The sequence below is a fragment of the Bos javanicus genome, chromosome 24 (genome assembly GCF_032452875.1).
Source record: "Bos javanicus breed banteng chromosome 24, ARS-OSU_banteng_1.0, whole genome shotgun sequence".
NCBI classification, from domain to species: domain Eukaryota; kingdom Metazoa; phylum Chordata; class Mammalia; order Artiodactyla; family Bovidae; genus Bos; species Bos javanicus.
In genome coordinates, this window is record NC_083891.1 from 22,310,716 (window position 1) to 22,325,379 (window position 14,664).

The 14,664-nt window shown below is 40.0% G+C and overlaps 1 protein-coding gene across 24 annotated transcripts in view; it reads right to left on the reverse strand.

Moving 5' to 3' along the window:
- The window catches only part of DTNA (dystrobrevin alpha), a 453,431-nt gene that overhangs the window by 107,398 nt on the left and 331,369 nt on the right, over nucleotides 1–14,664 (reverse strand). The window lies entirely within an intron of this gene.

The following is a 14,664-nucleotide window of genomic DNA, read 5'->3' on the forward strand; positions in this document are numbered from 1 at the left end:
GTATCTGGAAACACTCTAATTTGGAAAGATACATGCACCCAAAAGTTCACAGCAGTGCCATTTAGAGTAGCAAAAACATAGAAACAAGCTAAATGTCTATCAACAGGTGAATGGATATAGAAGATGTGGTGCATATATACAGTGGAATACTGCTCAGCCATAAAAAAGAATGAAGGAATGTTATTTGCAGGAGCATGGATAGATCTAGAGATTATCATACTAAGTGAAATAAATCAGAAAGAGAAAGACAAATACCAATGATGTCACTTCTATGTGGAATCTAAAAATTGATATCAATGAACTTATTTACAAGACAGAAACAGACTCACAGACACCAGTTTACCCATTAATTTGGGAAAGGTTTGCTGAAGAGAGATTCAAACTGTAGCGCATATCTTGAATCATGTGAATCACTTTGCCCAGAAAGGATTAGAGAGCAACAGAGCCAAATGTGCTTGTATTGACTATGCGCAGTGTATAATGGATACAGCATACAGTGTGGCCATTAGAATTGCTGCTGGACTGCCTTAGAATCCTGTTGAGTGCATGATCACATAAGCCATGAAAAGTGTAAAAATAGTAAAAGAAGGCTTTAAGCAAACATTGACTGAATAGAGTTGAGAATTGAAATAGAAGCCACTCTGAAGGAGCTTGACATCAGAGATAACCTGTGTGTAACACCCAGAGGTAGAAAATTATCAGTCCTTTAAATTGTTATTTCCACGAGTTTGAGAAAATGAAGTCCCTTACTAAGGATCCCTATTCAAACAGACCCTGGATTTTTTGGAAGGAATGATGCTAAAGCTGAAACTCCAGTATGGCCACCTCATGTGAAGAGTTGACTCATTGGAAAAGACTCTGATGCTGGGAGGGATTGGAGGCAGGAGGAGAAGGGGATGATAGAGGATGAGATGGCTGGATGGCATCACTGACTTGATGGATGTGAGTTTGAGTGAACTCCGGGAGTTGGTGATGGACAGGGAGGCCTGGCGTGCTGCAATTCATGGGGTCACAAAGAGTCGGACACGACTGAGTGACTGAACAACTTACAAACTTACTGATAAAGGACACAGGTCAGTGGAGAGACAAGGGATGGACTTTTTTCCAGTGTCAGAGCAGGTTACCTATTTATTATTGGGCACCTGTCACTCACCTATCACTGAGTGACCTTGATTTATTTATTGACAAGTGACTCAGATGCTAACTCAATTAGCTGAATTCCCAGTGCCTCAAACTTTGTCTCACACTGTGTTGCTGCTGCTAAGTCGCTTCAGTCGTGTCTGACTCTGTGCAATCCCAAGACGGCAGCCCTCCAGGCTCCAGAGAAATAACTGGTAAGGTATGCAGTTGAAGAAATTATGACAAGCTAAACTGCTTTATGCGCCAGGTGTTCAGGCTAGAATTGATTAATCATGTCCAGTCTTAATTGTATACTAATTTGACTGTGTGGAAGAAAATTCTTGGACCACCTCCTGAAATTGTATCCAGGTGCAACATTAGAAACATGGAACAATGGATCCAAATTGTAATCAAGCTGGTCCTGTGCAGAGTAATAATGAAATAAAATCACAGATGGAATAGATTATCAATACAGATATAGAGTGAAACTAAAAATCAAGAGAAAAAGACAAGACAATTCCATTCAATGTCACTTCATATGATGGTCTATCCAAAATCACTGATGGTACTGCAGTGACAGATTCTTTATAGACAGAGCAGTGTGGATCTATCAAAGCTACAGTATCACTTGACCATAAGAAAGCTGAATAGAATTGATGGAACCACTCTGAGAGGGACTGCAAGGAGGAGGTAAGGATTGCCTGAAACACCTGTTCATTGGAGACCTTGCTGGGATTCAGGTTGATGGACTATGGCCAATAGTTGGTAAGGGAGCAGATTTGCAAAGAGTCACACAATGAGAAAACCTCAAGTCTGTGACACAAACACCAAGGATTTCCTGGCATTTGGTAGAAGCTTGCTTCAGATGGAGAAGAATATGACAAGGATCATGGGATGGAAATGGACTTTGACTTGATGGGCAAGGTCCACTTCTCGAGGTACATCCCAATGTTGGCTGCAACTCAGGAAGCAGATCTGCCTGTGTGTGCTGAGGATGAAAAATGTAGATTGTTCCTAATGCTGCAGCGGGCAGCACAGAGAGGAGCACTAGAAAAAGTTGAAAATCTTGCCTTGCTTTTATGGAAAGCTATGCCAGAAGCATAACTTCAGTTTAATGTGTAGTTCAGACTGGCACCTCAAGAAAGAGGGAGCTGACAACACGTGATCCAGCATTCCCTCTCCTGGGCATGTATCTGGAAACACTCTAATTTGGAAAGATACATGCACCCAAAAGTTCACAGCAGTGCCATTTAGAGTAGCAAAAACATAGAAACAAGCTAAATGTCTATCAACAGGTGAATGGATATAGAAGATGTGGTGCATATATACAGTGGAATACTGCTCAGCCATAAAAAAGAATGAAGGAATGTTATTTGCAGGAGCATGGATAGATCTAGAGATTATCATACTAAGTGAAATAAATCAGAAAGAGAAAGACAAATACCAATGATGTCACTTCTATGTGGAATCTAAAAATTGATATCAATGAACTTATTTACAAGACAGAAACAGACTCACAGACACAGAAAACAAAGTTATGTTTACCAAAGGGGAAAGGAGGTGGGGGAGGAATACATTGGGAATTTGGGAATGGCAGGTACACACTGCTGTATATAAGAGAGATTAACAACAAGGCCCTACTGTATAGCAGGGAATTGTATGCAATATCTTGTAATAAGCCACATGGAAAAGAATATGAAAAAGAAATATAGATATATATGTATATAACTGAATCACTTTGCTATATACCAGAAACGAATACAACATTGTAAATCAACTATATACTTCAATAAAAAATAAATTAAAAATAATAGAGAGGCAACAGAGCCAAATGTGCTTGAGAGTATATGTACTATGCGCAGTGTATAATGGATACAGCATACAGTGTGGCCATTAGAATTGCTGATTTTTAGGGCTGGACTGGGCCTTAGAATCCATGTTGAGTGACATGATCACATAAGCTTTTCTTTGTGGATGAAAGTTGCTAGTGTAAAAGTTATAGTAAAAGCTTTAAAAATAAGTTTACTACCAGCCTATAATTCTTTAAGTAAAACAAACATTGACTTCTGTTTTCTCTTTCAATAGAGAGTGAGAACACAATGCATATACATATTTTACTCATTTCCCCCTACTCTCCATTATTTGTTTTTGGGAATCATGAAATAGATTCTAGCCAATTACTCTGAAGCTTTTGCTTCTTCAAATTTTACTTTCCTATTCTAGCTTGACATCAGAAGATAACCAATTATATAGAAAAAAACCATACCCAATTAAATTGTTATATTGTATATAATTAACACCTAAAAGGATATGTAAGGGAAACAGCAAATTATCATAGGTAGAAACTAAAACTACCTCAGCAATCAATGTTTCTTTAAATTGTTTATTTCCTTTTATATTTTGCTCAGTCTGAAAAGTTTCAAATTTTCCCAAGGGAAGCCTGATTGAAAATGGAAAAAGGAAAGTGCTTACCCTTTGGTTAACATATATATGTGGAGGTTGGTAGAGTGTCTGTCTTAAAGACACGCATTACTTCACAGTTTGACTCATCAAACATAGAAAATGAATAAGTGCCTTACCTAAGGATTTTTCCTATGACTATACAAACAGACCCTGAATATTTATTGGAAGGACTGATGCTGAGGTTGAAACTCCAATAGTCTGGCCACCTGATGCGAAGAACTGACTCATCGGAAAAGACCCTGATGCTGGGAAAGATTGAAGGCAGGAGGAGAAGGGGATGACAGAGGATGAGATGGTTGGATGGTATCACTGACTTGATGGACATGAGTTTGAGCAAACTCTGGGAGATGGTGAAGGACGGGGAAGCCAGGCTGTGCTGCAGTCCTTGGGGTCACAAATAGTAGGACACGACTGATAACTGAGCAACAACAATACAAACAGATAAACTGACTTCTTTTAACCTAGAGATATTACTCTTAGGAAAAAGTTGTCTGGGAAGGAAAATCGACTTTTGACCAGAAGAAAAAAAAAACAAATAAACACTGATAGGTCTGGGGTAGTAGGTTGAAGTTGGAACTGTAAAAATTTAAAAAACAGAAACCTCAATTACATAGAGATCAGGATCAGCAGGGGGAGCTCTTATACCCTGTGATGATAAGAGGCCAACAGGAGGAGGACTCCTTCCTGGCAAGGACCCAGTCAATGAAAAGCCATGCACTCTGCCTCCCTTCCTGCCCTTTATAAAAGTATTCTTTCCTAGACCTGTGGGAACTCTCCAGGGTTGCAGACCTCAAATAGCAATTCCTTGTGGATCCCAAATAAATCTTTTTTTTTTTTCTTTCAGAGAAATAACTGGTAGTCTGTTTCAGGTCAACAGACCAGAATGAAACATTTCTCCTAGTTCCCGAGAGAGTTTCCTGTTTGAAATTACAGGACCCCATGACAAGTATCAACAGTATGTGAACTGAGAACAGGCTTCAACAGTATGCGAACCAACAACTTCCAGGTGTTCAAGTTGGATTTAGAAAAGGCTGAGGAACCAGAGAGATCAAATTGCCAACATCCACTGGATCATAGAAAAAGCAAGACAGTTCCAGAAAAACATCTACTTCTGCTTCATTGACTATACTAAAGCCTTTGACTGTGTGGATCACAACAAACTGTGGAAAATTCTTAAAGAGACAGGAATACCAGACCACCTGAGCGGCCTCCAGAGAAATCTGTATGCAGGTCAAGAAGCAACAGTTAGAACTGGACATGGAACAATGGACTGCTTCCAAATTGGAAAAGGAGTACATCAAGGCTGTATATTGTCACCCTGCTTCTTTAACTTATATGCAGAGTACATCATGCAAAATGCTGGGCTGGATGAATCACAATATGGAATCAAGACTGCTGGGAGAAATATCAATACCTCAGATATGCAGACGACACCACCCTTATGGCAGAAAGCAAAGAGGAACTAAAGAACCTCCTGATGAAAGTGAAAGAGGAGAGTGAAAAAGCTGGCTTAAAACTCAACATTAAAAAACAAGATCATGGTACCTGATTCCACTTCATGGCATGCCATCACTTCATGGCAAATAGATGGGGAAACAATGAAAACAGTGAGAGATTTTATTTTCTTGGGCTCCAAAATCACTGCAGATGGTGACTGCAGCCATGAAATTAAAAAACACTTGATTCTTGGAAGAAAAAATACGACAAACCTAGACAGCATATTAAAAAGCAGACACATTACTTTGTCAACAAAGGCCCATCTAGTCAAAGCTATGGTTTTTCCAGTAGTCACGTATGAATGTGAGAGTTGGACCATAAAGAAAGCTGAGTGCCATAGAATTGATGCTTTTGAACCGTGGTGTTGGAGAAGACTCTTGAGAGTTCCTTGGACTGCAAGGAGTTCAAACCAGTCAATCCTAAAGGAAATAAGGATAGATGCTGAAGCTGAAGCTCCAATATTTTGGCCACCTGATGCGAAGAGCCAACTCATTGGAAAAGAGCCTAATGCTGGGAAATATTGAAGGCAGGAGGAGAAAGGGACAACAGAGAATGAGATGGTTGGATGGCATCACTATGGACATGAGTTTGAGCAAGCTCTGGGAGTTGGTGACAGACAGGGAAGCCTGGCGTGCTGCAGTCCATGGGGTTGCAAAGAGTCGGACACAACTGAGCAACTGAACTGATGACAAATATCAAGTCCCTAAAAGAGATTGAATTCTGACTGACTGTTTTCTAAACAGGCTCAAGGAATTATTTCTTTATTTAAGAATACTAAAACCAGAAGCTTTTCTTTTACCAACATATTTTACCAAAGCATTTGGCAAGCATTTATGACAAGCAGAGGTCCAGCTCTCACGCTTCTGTTCCTCACACATTTTGGTGGTTTAATTCACAGAGAGAATTGCTTCTTCTTCTGTCTTCCACAGCATGGCTCTGTCATAACATGTTTCTCTATCTGGAAATTATTTTGTTCATGTGGATCATGCATTTATTAACTCAATAAATATTGACTAGCAATGCCTCAGAGGTTGGGCATATAAAGGCAAATAAGGCATGACCCCTACCCTCCTTTTTCTAATCATCTACTGGGGAGAAAGAGTCAAAACTAGTTAATTTTAATACAACACATTTTATGGGCAAGGTCCATGTCTTACTCGTCTATTATCTCCAGCTTATCATAGCACCTAGAACATAGTGAGTTCTTGATACAAGTCAGTTAAATGAATAAATGCACGAGTGAAATATTATGATTTACCACTTAAGTATTATATTGAGCAATACTAAGTATTTGAGAAAAATTGCAAAGATTGACTTTATAGCTCTTAATATTAGATCATGTAGACATGTGATATGTTGAATTTAGAAGGGGTCATATACATAATTACTCTTGTTTTGGGGAGAGTGAAGTTAACATGTGGATGTACAGTATCCCATATTTGGCCCTGGCATCACTTTGGGCTCCCCGTAATGTTAGCAAAACATTCAGGAAAAGAATCCTGACAGCACTGGGCCAGGCGAGTATGCTGGAAGTTTGTCCATAATGGAGACTAGAAGAGGCCAAACATTTGGACATCTTTCCCTCACTCCCATGAAATCCTACCTGCCACTCACCCAAGTGTGTCCGACAGAAAGACGAGTGACATTAAGGATGTTCAATTTATCTACAACTATGAAAATTCTTTGGAAAGAGCTTCCATTTTTGCAACATGTAGGAGTGTTGGAGCAAAGTACTTTTCATCAGAACAAAATTTTAGTGAGTAGAGAATGTGGATACCTTGGATTTAAGATGTGCTAAGAAAAAAATCACCAAGACAAGTACATGTTAAAGGTGGAGTGCTCACCACATACATAATCATAAGCCAAGAGGAGAACATTTGGTTTCATATGCCTCTTTTCTTTATCCTTCATTGTCACACATCCATAGAGCCTCACACATGAACAACACATTTTGTTGGTGTATTTGGTAGTGCATCTTGAATTAAACATCTGAATCATTTTTAAAACTCAAAAGGCAGAAGGATTTTGGCAGAGTTCCAGGATTATTTCATATTCACACATCTGAAATTATGCCATGGTACACTCCATCGTGTTGGGGGCTCAGCAGTGTGAAAGGATGTTCAAATGGCTCAGCAAGGTTTGGTATGTCAAAAGAAAATGTCAAAAGAAAATTCCAGAATTTTGTATTGTCTATGAAAGACTATTACACGATGAATATGGAGTTATGGATGGCTATTGTAGAACTGACTCTAAATCTACAATGTAAAACTTGTTAAGTCCAAATATCTCTTTCACATACACTCTGTCAACTTGTCTAAATCCTGCAAACTAGAAAGGTTAGGAATGTGAGCATAATAATAATATCCTGTAATAAACAGGGCAAGTCTAGGGGAAAAAACACATTAATTCTCATAAAAAAAGATAAAATGGAAAGCATGAATATACCTGAACTTAAACTGATGCCTGAAAGAAAATGATTTTCCCCTACTTAACCCATCTAGTAGGAAGTAAATTATCTAATCTTTTTATTTTCACCTTCATCACTTACTCAACCTGGAAAATCATAATAATACAGCAGCAAACCAGTAAGATTGCTGGTATGCAGTAAATGCTGAGTACCTCTTAGCTATTATTACAATTATAATATTGTTATTATTATCATTGGAGAATTGGCATTAAAAATCAACCTCCCAAATAAGAAAACCACTGTTTAGTGGTGGATTCATGTTGATGTATGGAAAACCAATACAATATTGTAAAGTAATTAACCTCCAATTAAAATAAATAAATTTATATTGAAAAAAAAGAAAATCACTGTTTCTTAGAATACATCTCATTGTCCAACTTTGGAGTTTTAAATATATGTGCAAAAAATATTTGCTAAAAGTAAGACCCCCATCACACAATCTACTTTATGAGGAACTGTGCCAAGAAGGTAGTCTCCTGAATTGAAATGAGATTAAGTCCCTGATGAAAGTCGATCTTAGTGTTTCCCAGAAAAGTGGGAACGGGGTAAAGAGAAGCATGTTGAAGTCTTTTGTGAAAACGGGATCCCCCACGTTAGTAACCGTGGGCATCTCATGTGCTTCTAGATGGAGCAGGAATTGAAAATAGAGGATAGGAGTCTAGGTAACAGAGCAAACTTAGACCTACCAAGTTTAATAATAATAGACTGGAGATTCAGGTCAGTTCAGTTTCTCAGTGGTGTCTGATTCTTTGCAACCCCATGGATGGCAGCACACCAGGCTTCCCTGTCCTTCACCATCTCCCGGAGCTTGGCCAAACCCATGTTCATTGAGTCAGTGATGCCAGTCATCTTGTCCTCTGTCATCTCCTTCTCCTCCTGCCTTCAATCTTTCCCAGCATCAAGATCTTTTCCAATAAGTTGGCTCTTCTCATCAGCTGGCCAAGGTATTGAGCTTCTGCTTCAGAATCAGTCCTTCCAATGAATATTCAGGACTGATTTCCTTTAGGATGGATTGGTTTGATCTCCTTGCAGTCCAAGGGATTCTCAAGAGTCTTTTCCAACACCACCATTCCAAAGCATCAATTCTTTCGCACTCAGCCTTTTTTATAGTCCAACTCTCATATCCATACATGACTACTGGAATAACCATAGCCTTGACTATACAGACTGGAGATTAAGGAGGGCTTAGGGAAAGACTAGAGATCTCTTCAAGAAAATTAGAGATACCAAGGGAACATTTCATGCAAAGATGGGCTCGATAAAGGACAGAAATGGTATGGACCTAACGGAAGCAGAAGATATTAAGAAGAGATAGCAAGAATACACAGAAGAACTGTACAAAAAAGATCTTCACGACCCAGATAATCACGATGGTGTAATCACTGACCTAGAGCCAGACATCCTGGAATGTGAAGCCAAGTGGGCCTTAGAAAGCATCACTATGAACAAAGCTAGTGAAGGTGATGGAATTCCAGTTGAGCTATTTCAAATCCTGAAAGATGATGCTGTGACTGTTAAAGTGCTGCACTCAATATGCCAGAAAATTTGGAAAACTCAGCAGTGGCCACAGGACTGGAAAAGTTCAGTTTTCATTCCAATCCCAAAGAAAGGCAATGCCAAAGAATGCTCAAACTACTGCACAATTGCACTTATCTCACACGCTAGTAAAGTAATGCTCAGGGTTTTCCAAGCCAGGCTTTAGCAATATGTGAACTGTGAACTTCCTGATGTTCAAGCTGGTTTTAGAAAAGGCAGAGGAACCAGAGATCAAATTGCCAACATCCACTGGATCATGGAAAAAGCAAGAGAGTTTCAGAAAAACATCTATTTCTGCTTTATTGACTATGCCAAAGCCTTTGACTGTGTGGATCACAATAAACTGTGGAAAGTTCTTCAAGAGATGGGAATACCAGACCACCTGATCTGCTTCTTGAGAAATTTGTATGCAGGTCAGGAAGCAACAGTTAGAACTGGACATGGAACAACAGACTGGTTCCAAATAGGAAAAGGAGTTTGTCAAGGCTGTATATTGTCACCCTGTTTATTTAACTTATATGCAGAGTACATCATGAGAAATGCTGGACTGGAAGAAACACAAGCTGGAATCAAGATTGCCAGGAGAAATATCAATAACCTCAGATATTCAGATGACACCACCCTTATGGCAGAAAGTGAAGAGGAACTAAAAAGCCTCTTGATGAAAGTGAAAGAGGAGACTGAAAAAGTTGGCTTAAAGCTCAACATTCAGAAAATGAAGATCATGGTATCTGGCCCCAACACTTCATGGGAAATAGATGGGGAAACAGTGGAAACAGTGTCAGACTTTATTTTTCTGGGCTCCAAAATCACTGCAGATGGTGACTACAGCCATGAAATTAAAAGACGCTTATTCCTTGGAAGGAAAGTTATGACCAACCTAGATAGCATATTCAAAAGCAGAGACATTACTTTGCCAACAAAGGTTCGTCTAGTCAAGGCTATGGTTTTTCCTGTGGTCATGTATGGATGTGAGAGTTGGACTGTGAAGAAGGCTGAGCACCGAAGAATTGATGCTTTTGAACTGTGGTGTTGGAGAAGACTCTTGAGAGTCCCTTGGACTGCAAGGAGATCCAACCAGTCCATTCTGAAGGAGATCAGTCCTGGGATTTCTTTGGAAGGAATGATGCTAAAGCTGAAACTCCAGTACTTTGGCCACCTCATGCGAAGGGTTGACTCATTGGAGAAGACTCTGATTCTGGGAGGGATTGGGGGCAGGAGGAGAAGGGGACGACAGAGGATGAGATGGCTGGATGGCATCACTGACTCGATGGACGTGAGTCTCAGTGAACTCCGGGAGTTGGTGATGGACAGGGAGGCCTGGCGTGCTGCGATACATGGGGTCGCAAAGAGTCGGACATGACTGAGCGACTGAACTGAACTGAATTGACTGAATCTCAGAAAAAGAATAAAAAGAAATTAGTGTGGTAAGAGCTGAGAAAAGTCAACCTCTGATTTTCATTCATTCATTCACTCACTCACTGATGCACTGTGAGCTGGATATTGGCTCAGATGCTGTGCATACAAAGAAAAAGACTTAAAAGTAGCTTGTGTGAGGCAGTCACACAAACGGAGAGGCCCCCACTCTAAGAGACCATCAGAATCACATGAAAGGAGCAGTGGGCCCTGGCAAAAGATGAGCAGCTCCACCACGAGAGGTGAAGGGCTTCACAGTGTATCAGCGTCTATGACCCCACCTCTCCAAAAGGCCACACGTGATTGACTTTGAAGGATTATTTTCAAGGTAACCATGGTACCTCAATAAAACTGCTTTTTAAAGAAGACAATTATTTTCATTTTGTAATTTTCCGTCATGTATTTTTTTTTCTTTTTGTTACTTTCTTTTTTTTTTTTTTTGCTTCTTTATTTTTTTATTTATTTTTTAAAAATTTTATTTTATTTTTAAACTTTACAATATTGCATTAGTTTTGCCAAATATCGAAATGAATCTGCCACAGGTATACATGTGTTCCCCATCCTGAACCCTCCTCCCTCCTCCCTCCCCATACTATCCCTCTGGGTCGTCCCAGTGCACCAACCCCAAGCATCCAGTATCGTGCATCGAACCTGGACTGGCAACTCGTTTCATACATGATATTATACATGTTTCAATGCCATTCTCCCAAATCGTCCCACCCTGTCCCTCTCCCACAGAGTCCACAAGACTGATCTATACATCAGTGTCTCTTTTGCTGTCTCGTACACAGGGTTATTGTTACCATCTTTCTAAATTCCATATATATACGTTAGTATACTGTATTTGCCTAAAAAGTAATAACAGTAGAAGGCTTTAGAACACTTCAAGGAGATTTTTCCCCCACTGGGATATGGACAAGAGGTGAGAGGGAAAGTGCTGTCGAGTTAGAGTTATTGGCTTATGAAAGAAAGAGTCTCAGGGAAGGCTCCTGCCAGCAGATAAAGGAAGGAGGCAGGTGGGTTCCTGGAGGAGCACAGAAGGGCAGAGACAGGAAGAGATGGGCTCAAGCCTCTGGTTATTTCCTTACATTCTTCTTCCCTCTAAGCCCCTGCTCTCCTTTTCTGAGATCCCTTTCCCATGCTTCTCAGGCACAGTTCTCCATTTCCCTAGAGACACTCAGAGAAGAAAGTTTCCAGATATGGAAACAGTATGCTTGGAAGTTGTTAGGTAATAGCCCACTGGGTGATATCCCTCCAAGCATCCATCTTTAGAAGGAAAGTGGTCAAAACGAAAACCTTCTAGACTGAAGTGACTGCCTATTCAGTGACAGAATGGCAAGCATCTTTAGGTCATGCCATGCCATGCTAAGTCACTTCAGTTGTGCCTGACTCTTTGTGTGACACCATAGACTGTAGCCCCGCAGGCTCCCCTGTCCAGGGGATTCTCCAGGCAAGAATACTGGAGTGGGTGGCCATGTCCTCCTCCAGAATCTTCCTGACCCAGGGATCAAACCACTGTCTCATGTCTCCTGCACTGGCAGGCAGGTTCTTTACCACAAGCATCACCTGGGAAGTCCAGGCATTGGAGGCAAATGCCAACTCCTGAGGTCTATGAATCACCCTATGTATGCAGTGATGTACTGCATCATGAGGCTGACTTGGCCAAAGAGCAGAGAAACCTCAAAACCAGGGAACTCATTACAGTCTATGGCAAGCATGCCTGTGTGAGAACAGAGATCCAGGTGGTTGGGGGAGGATGGTGGAGAGAAATGGAAGAGTGTTATTTTGGGGGAACTGTGGTTGTGGGAAGGTAAGTCTGGTTCCCAGGGGTGCATCCAAGTCAGGTGGGCCTTGATCCTCATTTCAGGTCATTATTTCTTGGTAGAGTTCAACTGGCTGAGGCTGGTGAACTTTAAGGCACAAGCGAAATAATAGCCATATTTCTTTGAATGCAAGTTCTTATTCTTCATGGGATTAAATTTCTGTATTTGCTTCAGTTTTTTTTTAAACAGTACCACTTTAGAGTTCAGAATCTCATGGCATCTCTAACTTATTATACATTTTTCCTCATTTTTCTTTTAATATGAGCAATTAAAATATAGCAAATGAGGGGACAATCTCCTAAACATTTCAGTGACTCTGTAATAGCAGAAGCACATCATTGATCTACCACTATCAGGCTCATTCATGCCTACCAAGATACAGAAGCCTCCCTTAAATACTTGGGTTCTGTAAAATAATGCCGTTTGGAGCAATATGCATGAATTAAAGATTATCATACCAAGTAAAGTAAGTCAGAAAGAGAAAGACAAATACCATATGATATCACTTATATGTGGAATCTAAAATATGACACAAACGATCCTATCTATGAAACAGTAACGGACTGAGGGTCATAGAGAACAGACTAAGGGTCTGTTACCCTTGTGGTTACCAAGGGGAGGGGCTGGAGGAGGGATGGAGTGGGAGGGTGGGGTTAGCAGATGTAAGCTATTACATATGGAATGAATAAACAACAAGATCCTATTGTCTAGCATGGGGAAGTATATTCAGTATCCTATGATAAACCATAATTTAAAAGAATATAAAAAAGAAATATCTGTATATGTATAGCTTAATCACTTTGCTGTTCCTCAGAAATGAATACAATATCGTAAATCAACTATAGTTCAATAAAAAATAAATACTTGCATATAGTTATGGGACAGGTGATAGGAAATGACATCAGATTTCCATCCTGGATCTCATTTGGATAACTAGAAGTATACTATCAGAAGAGTTGGAATAGAACTTTCATTTTACTCTTGTTTCTATTCTTATACTCACTTGTAAATTGTATTTCCAGGTAGTGGACTTCCTTATGAGACGCACTCACAGTGTCTAAAATTTCAAAATCCATCAGATGGAAAACTTGTTTTTTAGTAGACCTATACTCATTGGCTCTGAGAATGCAGAAGTGTGTGCAGACTGGGGTCTGTCTTTTAGATGGATGCATGTATGAATCTCTACAGTGAGATTTCTCTGTATGGATGTGTTTCTAAATCTACTACAATGAGATTACTGAAAGAAGACACCAGGGACTTTCCCATCAGTAAGAAGATTAGGAACCAAATATTTCTTCTGAACATGGGTGTGAACTACTCTTTATCTTGGTATAATCCTTCTTAGCTTAGCATCCAACAATCTTCAAATGATTCAGCTACATTATCAGAGCTATTTAGAGAACATTTACAGCTTGGCTTTTTGAAATGCTCTTACTGATATTCCCAAACAAAAGTGACAAATCTATTAGTTTAAGCTCCATCTATTTCACAACATCCCCCACCCTTATTGCTAATTTGGCCTCATTTCTGAATTTTCAGAGTTGGCGCAAATTATTTTTTAGCTTTGATTCCTTATGAATCCTCTAGCAATACCCCATGAGGTAGCAGGAAATTACTTCTTTCTGTTTACATTTTCCACCGTTACACTTAAAACAAATAAGCCTCCTGAAGGTTTTAGCAACAGGTCTGAAAGCTGCCATGGTCTTGTTACAGAAATTCCACGGCTTGGTTCCACTCTGCTGCCTGTCATATGGAACCACCGCTTCCTTTCCCAGCCCTGCCGCTTGACTACCACAGTGATGAGCCCAGAGCAGGACATCAGTTCTGAAGGTTGCACAGACTAAGATAAATGGAATTTATCAGGCTGGACTGCTTGCTTATTTCAACTTGAGAATTTCTCAAAATATAAACACAGAGACAATAATGTCTACTGGTCAACCTGAGCACCAACTATCCTATCAGCATGCTAGGTTGCAGAGTGACAGCTGGTGACTTTTGTGAGTGGCATAATGACATTAGCCTGGCTGGAACATCTCCAGTGCTGGGCTTAACTACTCCCAAGCCTTGGCAACGAGAATAAGCAAAATCTTCTGAGAGTCTTAAAAGGGATTGCTGAAAGGTCAAGCTAGTGATTTTCCTTTTTAATATTCAAAACAAGGAGTGAAATTGGAGGTGTTGATCCTATATCTAGCCTGGGGGCCATCAGCAAAAGCCCTTTTGAAATTTTGATCTGATAATGGGATTCAGGGGAGGTTTTACATTTTCCAGGGCTGCCACATGTGCCTGGGAAAAGAAATCGAAGCTGAATCCCTAAGTCCCCATTCTGCCACTATCATGCTGAGA